This window comes from Chrysochloris asiatica, unplaced genomic scaffold (assembly GCF_000296735.1).
Source record: "Chrysochloris asiatica unplaced genomic scaffold, ChrAsi1.0 scaffold00469, whole genome shotgun sequence".
NCBI classification, from domain to species: Eukaryota; Metazoa; Chordata; class Mammalia; order Afrosoricida; family Chrysochloridae; genus Chrysochloris; species Chrysochloris asiatica.
This window is the reverse complement of record NW_006408987.1, coordinates 1,003,043-1,012,377: the sequence shown is the minus strand read 5'-3', so window position 1 is coordinate 1,012,377 and position 9,335 is coordinate 1,003,043.

Genomic DNA, 9,335 nt, shown 5'->3' with positions numbered 1-9,335 from the left:
CTCCCGTAAAGATTTACACCCTCGGAAGCCCTATACAGGGTCGCTATGGGTCGGAACCGACTCGATGGCACATAACAACAACAACAACAAACTACGTGGCAGATGAGTCGAACATGGGTATATTTAGAAGACTAGCTACAAGGCAGATGAGTCCAACATGTTCATACAGAAAGAGATGGCTACTTGTCTGCCATGTATCTAGCTCTCTATTCATGAATATGTTGAACTAATCTGCCCTGTGGATAGCTCTCTGTATATGAATATATTGGCTATATGTGCCATGTAGGTAGCTCTCTGTATATGGACATGTTGGATTCATCAGCCATGTAGCCAGCTCTCTCTGTATGAACATGTTGGTCTGATTAAACTTGTAGGTAGTCCTCTATATATACACATGTTGTACTCATCTGCCATGTAGCTAACTCTCAGTATATGGACATGTTGGACTCATCTGCCATGTAGCTAATACTCTGTATGTGGATATGTTGGACTACTCTGCCATGTACCTAGCCTCAGTATATGGACACGTTGGACTCATCTGCTATGACTCTAGAACATTGTATATGGAAATGTTGTACTACTCTTCCATGTAACTAGCTTTCTGTATATAGACATTTTGGACTCCTCTGCAATGTAGCTATCTCTCTGTGCCTGGAAATGTTAGACTGTAGCAAGCTCTCTATATATGGACAAGTCCAATATGTTCATATACAGAGAGCTACCTACATGGAAGATCAGTCAAACATATCCATGCACAGAGAGCTAGCTACATGGCAGATGAGTGCACAATGTCCATATACAGAGAGCTTGATACATTTCAGAGTAGTGCAACATTTCCATATACATAGTTCTAGCTACATGGCAGATGAGTCCAACACGTGTATATGTAGAGGACTAGGTACAAGGCAGATGAGTCCAACATGTTCATACAAAGAAATCTGGCTAAATGGCTGATGAATTCAACATGTCCATACACAGAGAGCTAGCTACATGGCAGACAAGTCCAATATGCTCATATACAGAGACCTACCTACATGGCAGATCAGGCCAACATATCCATGCACAGAGATTTAGCTACATGGCAGGCGAGTCCAAGATGTCCATATACTGAGAGCTAGCTACATGGCAGAGAAGTGCAACATTTCCATTAATAGAGTTCTAGCTAAATGGCAGATGAGTAGAAGGTGTTCCTATATTGAGAGCTAGCTGCATGGTAGATAAATCCAATGTGTCCATGTACTGAGAGCAAGCTACATGGCAGAATAGTCCAATAGATCCTTATATAGAGTACTGGCTACATGGCAGAGGATTCCAATGTGTCCATATTCTGAGAGTCAGCTACATGGCAGATGAGTCCAACATGTGTATATATAGAGGAATAGCTACATGGTAGATGAATCCAATATGTTCATATAGAGAGAGCTGGCTACATGGCTGATGAGTCCAACATGTCCATATACTGAGAGCTAGCTACGTGGCAGACAAGTCCAAAATGTTCATATACAGGGCAGATCAGTCCAACATATCCATGCACAGAGAGCTAGCGACATGGCAGACAAGTCCAAAATGTTGATATACAGAGAGCTAGCTACATGGCAGAGTAGAGCAACATTTTCACATACAGAGTTCTAGCTACAGGGCAGATGAATCCAATGTGTCCATATAATGAGAGCTAGCTACATGGCATATGAGACCAACGTGTCCATGTACTAAGAGATAGCTACATGACAGAGTAGTCCAACATTTCCATATACAGAGTACTAGCTACATGGCAGATGAGTCCAACGTGTCCATACACAGAGAGATGGCTACATGGCAGATGAGTCCAACATGTTCATACAGAGACAGCTGGCTACATGGCTGGTGAGTCAAACATATCCATCTACAGAGAGCTAGCTACATGGTAGACATGTCCAATATATTTATATACAGAGAGCTATCCACATGGCAGATCAGTCCAACATATGCATGCACAGAGAGCTAGCTACATGACGGATGAGTCCAACATTTCCATATACTGAGAGTTAGCTACATATTAGATGAGTCCAACATGTTTATATAGAGAGTAGTAACTACAAATTAGATGAGTCCAACATGTTCATACAGAAAGAGCTGGATTCATGCCTGATGAGTGTCATATGTCCATATACAGAGAGCTAGCTACATGATAGGCAAGTCCAATATGTTGATATACAGGGAGCTACCTACATGGCAGATCAGTCCAACATATCCATGCACAGAGAGCTAGCTACATGACAGACAAGTCCAAAATGTCCATATAGAGAGAGCTAGCTACATGGCAAAGTAGTGCAACATTTCCATATACAGAGTTCTAGCTACATGGCAGATAAGTCCAACATGTCCATATACTGAGAGTTAGCTACATTGCAGAGAAGTCCAACATGTGTTTATATACAGGACTAGCTACAAGGCAGATGGGTGCAACATGTTCATACAGAGAGAGCTGGCTACATGACTGATGAGTCCAACATGTCCATATATCGAGAGCTAGCTACATGGCAGAGTAGGCCAACATGTCCATATACAGAGTTCTAGCTACATGGCAAATGAGTTCAATGTTTCCATATACTGAAACTTAGCTATATGACAAAGTAGGGTAATATTTTCATATTCAGAGTTCTAGTTACATGGCAGATGAGTCCAACGTGTCCATATACTGAAAGCTAGCTACATGGCAGCGTAGTCCAAAATGTCCATATACAGAGTACTAGCTACATGGCAGATAAGTCCAACATGTCCATAAACTCATATGGCATATGAGTCCTACATGTGTATATATAGAGGACTAACTACAAGCCAGATGAGTCCAACATGTTTATACAGAGAGAGCTGATTAATGGCTGATGAGTCCAACATATCCATATACTGAGAGCTAACTACATGGCAGACAAGTCCAATATTTTCATATACAGAGTGCTACCTACAGGGCAGATCAGTCCAACATACCCATGCACAGATAGCTAGCTACATGGCACACAAATCCAAAATGTACATATACAGAGAGCTAGCTACATGGCAGAGTAGGACAACATTTCCACATACAGAGTTCTAAATACAGGGCAGATGAGTCCAACATGCCCATATACTCACAGTTGGCTACATGACAGATGAGTCCAACATGTGTATATTCAGAGGACTAGCTACAAGTTAGATGAGTCCAACATATTCATACAGAGAGAGCTGGCTAAATGGCTGATAAGTCCAACATGTCCATATACAGATAGTTAGCTACTTAGCAGACAAGTCCAATATTTTCATATAAAGAGAGCTACCTACATGGCAGATCAGTCCAACATATCTATACTGAGAGTTAGCTATATGGCATATGAGTCCTACATGTGTATATATAGAGGACTAACTACAAGCCAGATGAGTCCAACATGTTCATACAGAGAAAGCTGGTTAATGGCTGATGAGTCCAACATAGCCATATACTGAGAGCTAACTACATGGCAGACAAGTCCAATATTTTCATATAAAGAGAGCTACCTACATGGCAGATCAGTCCAAAACATCTATGCACAGAGCACTAGCTACATGGCAGAAGAGTACAAAATGTTCATATACTGAGAGCTAGTTACATGGCAGACAAGTCCTATATTTTCATATACAGATAGCTAGCTACATGGCAGATTAGTCCAACTTAACCATGCACAGAGAGCTAGCTACATGGCAGATGAATCCAACGTGTTCATATACTGAGAGCTAACTACATGGCAGGGTAGTCCAACATGTCCATATACATTTTAGTAGCTACATGGCAGACGATTCCAATGTAATCATATACAGAGAGTTAGCTACTTGGCAGATGAGTCCAACATGTGTATATTTTGAGAGCAAGCTACCAGGCAGATGAGTCCAACATGTTTATGTTTAGAGGGCTAGCTACAAGGCAGATTAGTCTAACATATTCATACAGAGAGAGCTGGCTACATGGCTGATGAGTTCAACATGTCCATATACTGAGAGCTAGCTAGATGGCAGACATGTCCAATATGTTCATATACAGAGAGCTACCTACATGGAAGATCAGTCCAACATATCTATGCGCAGAGAGATAGCAACATGACAGACGAGTCCAAAATGTACATATACAAAGCACTGCAACATTTCCATAAATAGAGTACTATCTACATGGCAGAGCAGTCCAACATGTCCATATACAGAGTACAAGCTACATGGCAGATGAGTCCATCATGTCCATATACTGACAGTTAGATATATGACATATGAGTCCAACATGTGTATGTTTAGAGGGCCAGTTACAAGACAGATGAGTCCAACATGTTCATACTGAGAGAGCTGGCTACATGGCTGATGATTACAACATGTCCATATGCAGACAGCTAGCTACATGGCAGACATTTCCAATATGTTCATATACAGAGAGATACCTACATGGAAGATCAGTCCAACATATCCTTGCACAGAGTTCAAGCGACATGGCAGGCGACTCCAAAATGTCCATATACAGAGAGCTAGCTACATATCAGAGTAGTCCAACATTTACATATACAGAGTTCTAGCTCTGTATATGGCAGATGAGTCCAACATGTTCATATACTGAGAGTTAGCTATATGGAAAATAAGTCCAACATGTGTATATGTAGGGGAGTAGCTAGAAGACAGATGAGTCCAATATGATCATACACAGACAGCTGGCTACATAGCTGATGAGTCCAACATGTCCATATACTGAGAGCTAACTACATGGCAGACAAGTCCAATATGTTCATATACAGAGTGCTACCTACAGGGCAGAGTAGTGCAACAATTCCACATACAGAGTTCTAGATACAGGGCAGATGAGTCCAACATGTCCATATACTCACAGTTTGCTACATGATAGAAGAGTCCAACATTTTTATTTTTAGAGGGCTAGTTACAAGGCAGATGAGTCCAACAAGTTCATACAGAGAGAGATGGCTACATGGCTGATGAGTCCAACATGTCCATATGCAGAGAGCTAGCTACATGGCAGACATGTCCAATATGTTCATATACAGAGAGTTCCCCACATGGCAGATCAGTCCAACATATCCAAGCACAGAGAGTTAAATACATGGCAGATGAGTCCAAAATGTCCATATACATAGAGCTAGCTACATGAAAGTGTAGTGCAACATTTTCATTTTCAGAGTACTATCTACATGGCAGATGAGTCCAAAGTGTCCATATACTAAGAGCTAGCTACATGGCAGAGTAGTCCCAACATGATCATATACAGAGCACTAGCTACATAGCAGATAAATCCAACATGTCAATATACTAACAGTTAGCTACATGGCAGATGAGTCCAACATGTGTATGTTTAAAGGGCCAGCAACAAGACAGATGAGTCCAACGTGTTCGTACAGAGAGAGCTGGCTACATTGCTGATGAGTTCAACATGTTCATTTACAGAGAGCTAGTTACATGGCAGACAAGTCCAATACGTTCATATACAGAGAGCTACCTACATGAAAGATCAGTCCACCATAAACTTGCACAGAGAGCTAGCTACATGGCAGACGAGTCCAAAATGTCCATATACAGCGAGCGAGCTACAAGGCAGAGTAGTGAAGCACTTCCATATACAGGGTTCTAGCTACATGGCAGATGAGTCCAACATGTCCATATACTGAGAGTTAGCTACATGGCAGATGAGTCCAAAATGTGTATATATAGAGGACTAGCTACATGGCAGATGAGTCCAACATGTTCACACAGAGAGAGCTGGCTACATGGCTGATGAATCCCGCATGTCCATATACAGAGAGCTAGCTACATGGCAGACAAGTCCCATATGTTCATATACAGAGAGCTAACTACGTGGCAGATCTGTCCTGCATATCCAGGCACAAAGAGCTAGCTATATGGCAGACAAGTCCAAAATGTCCATATACAGAGAGCTAGACATGGCAGAGTAGTCTAACATGTCCATATACAGAGTACTAGCTATATGGCAGATGAGTCCAACATGTCCATATACTGAGAGTTAGTTACATGGAAGAGGAGTCCAACATGTGTATATAAAGAGGACTAGCTTCAAGGCAGATGAGTCCAACATGTTCATACTGAGAGAGCTGGCTACATGTCTGATGAGTCCAACATGTACATATACTGAGTTAGCTACATGCCAGACAAGTCCAATATGATCATATACAGATAGCTAACTACATGGCAGATGAGTCCTACAAATCCATGCACAGATAGCTAGCTACATGGCAGACAATTCCAAAATGACCACATTCAGAGAGCTAGCCACATGGCAGAGTAGTCCAATATTTCCATATACAGAATACTAGCTAAATGGCAGAGGAGTCCAATGTATCCATATACTGAGAGCTAGGTAAATGACATAGTAGTCCAACATGTCCATATACATTATACTAGCTACAATTCAGATGAGTCCAAAGTGTCCATATACTGAGAGCTAGCTACATGGCAGGTGAGTCCAACGTGTCCATGTACTGAGATCTAGATACATGGCAGGGTAGTCCAACATATCCATATACAGATTACTAGCCACATGGCAATTGAGTCCAACATATCCACATACTGAGAGTTAGCTACATGGCAGATGAGACCAACATGTGTATGCATAATGGACTAGCTATGAGCCAGATAAGTCAAACATGTTCATACAAAGAGAGATGGCTATATGGCTGATGAGTCCTACATGTCCTTATACTGAGAGATACCTACATGGCAGACTAGTCCAATATGTTCATATACAGAGAGCTACCTACATGGCAGACAAGTCCAAAATGTCCATCTACAGATCACTAGCTACATGGCAGAGTCGTGCAACATTTCCATATACAGAGTTTTAACTACATGACTTATGAGTCCAATGTGTCCATAAACTGAGAGCTAGCTACATGGCAGAGTAGTCCAAAATATCCATATAAAGAATACTAGCTACATGGCAAATGATTCCTACATGTCCATATACTGAGAGTTAGCTACATGGCAGATGAGTCCAACATGTGTATATATAGAGGACTAGTTACAAGGCAGATGAGTCCAACATGTCCATATACTGAGAGATAACTACATGGCATACGAGTCCCAAATGTCCATATACAGAGAGCTAGCTACATGAAAGAGTAGTGCAACATTTCCATATGCAGAATTCTTGCCACATGGCAGATGAGTCCAACATGTCCATATACTGAGAGCTAGCTACATGGCAGAGTAGTGCAACATTTCCATAAACAGAGTTCTAGCTACATGGGGCTGATGTGTCCAACGTATCCGTATACTGAGAGTTAGCTGCATGGCAGATGAGTCCAATGTGTCCATGTACTTAGAGCTAGCTACATGGCAGAGTAGTCAAACATGTCCATATACAGAGTACTAGCTACATGGTAGATGAATCCCACATGTCCATATACTGAGAGTTAGCTACATGTCAGATGAGACCAACATGTGTATATAAAGAGAACTAGGTACAAGGCAGATGAGTCCAACATATGCTGACAGAGACAGCTGGCAATATGCCTCATGAGTTCCACATGTCCATATACTGAGAGCTAGCTACATGGAAGACAAGTTCAATATGTTCATATACAGAGAGCTACCTCAAAGACAGATCAGTCCAACATATCCATGCACATAGAGCTAGCTACCTGGCAGACAAGTCCAAAGTGTCCATATACTGAGAGCTACCTACATGGCAGGTGAGTCCAACGTGTCCATGTACTGTGATCTAGATACATGACAGAGTAGTCCAACATATCCATATACAGAGTACTAGCCACATTTCAGTTGGGTCCAACATGTCCATATACTGAGAGTTAGCTACATGGCAGATGATTCCAACATGTGTATATATATAAAGGACTAGCTATAAGGCAGATGAGTCAAACATGTTCATAGAAACAGAGCTGGCTATATGGCTGATGAGTCCAACATGTCCATATAATGAGAGCTACCTACATGGCAGACAAGTCCAATATGTTCACATACAGAGAGCTACCTACATGGCAGATCAGTCCAACATATCCATGCACAGAGAGCTAGCTACATGGCAGACAAGTCCAAAATGTAGATATACAGATTGCTAGCTACATGGCAGAGTAGTGCAACATATCCATATCCAGATTTCTAACCACATTGCAGATGAGTCCAACGTGTCTATAAACTGAGAGCTAGCTACATGGCAGAGTAGTCCAAAAGGTCTATATACAGAGTACTAGCTACATGGCAGATGATTCCAACATGTCCTTATACTGAGAGTTAGCTACATGGCAGATGATTTCAACATGTGTATATAGAGAGGACTAGCTACAAGGCAGATGAGTCAAAAATGTTCATATGTAGAGAGCAGTGTATATGGCTGATGAGTCCAACATGCCCATATACTGAGAGCTAGATTCATGGCAGACAAGTCCAAAATGTCCATAAACAGAGAGCTAGATACATGGCAGAGTAGTGCAACAATTCCACATACAGAGTTCTAGATAAAGGACAGATGAGTCCAATGCGTCCATATACTCACAGTTTGCTACATGACAGAAGAGTCCAACATGTATATATTTAGAGGGCTAGCAACAAGGCAGATGAGTCCAACATGTTCATACAGAGAAAAATGGCTACATGGCTGATAAGTCCAACATGTCCATATAATGAGAGCTACCTACATGGCAGACAAGTCCAATATGTTCATATACAGAGAGCTACCTACATGGCAGATAAGTCCAACATATCTATGCACAGAGAGCTAGTTACATTGCAGACGAATCCCAAATGTCCATATACTGAGAGCTAGCTACATGGCAGAGTAGTGCAACATTTCCATAAACAGATTTCTTGCTACATGGCAGATGAGTCCAACTTATCCATATACTGAGAGATAGCTACATAGCAAATGAGTCCAATGTGTCCATGCACTTAGAGCTAGGTACATGGCAGAGTACTCAAACATGTCCATATACAGAATACTAGCTACATGGCGGATGAGTCCAACATGTGTATATAAAGAGCACTAGGTACAAGGCAGATGAGTCCAACATATGCTGACAGAGACAGCTGGCAATATGCCTGATGAGTTCCACATGTCCATATACTGAGAGCTAGCTACATGGCAGACAAGTTCAATATGTTCATATACAGAGAGCTAACTACAGGGCAGATCAGTCCAACATATCCAAGCACAAAGAGTTAAATACAAGGCAGATGAGTCTAAAATGTCCATATACAGAGATCTAGCTACATGAAAGAGTAGTGCAACATTTCCATATACAGAGTACTATCTACATGGCAGATGAGTCCAAAGTGTCCATATACAAAGAGCTAGCTACATGGCACAGTAGTCCAACATGATCATA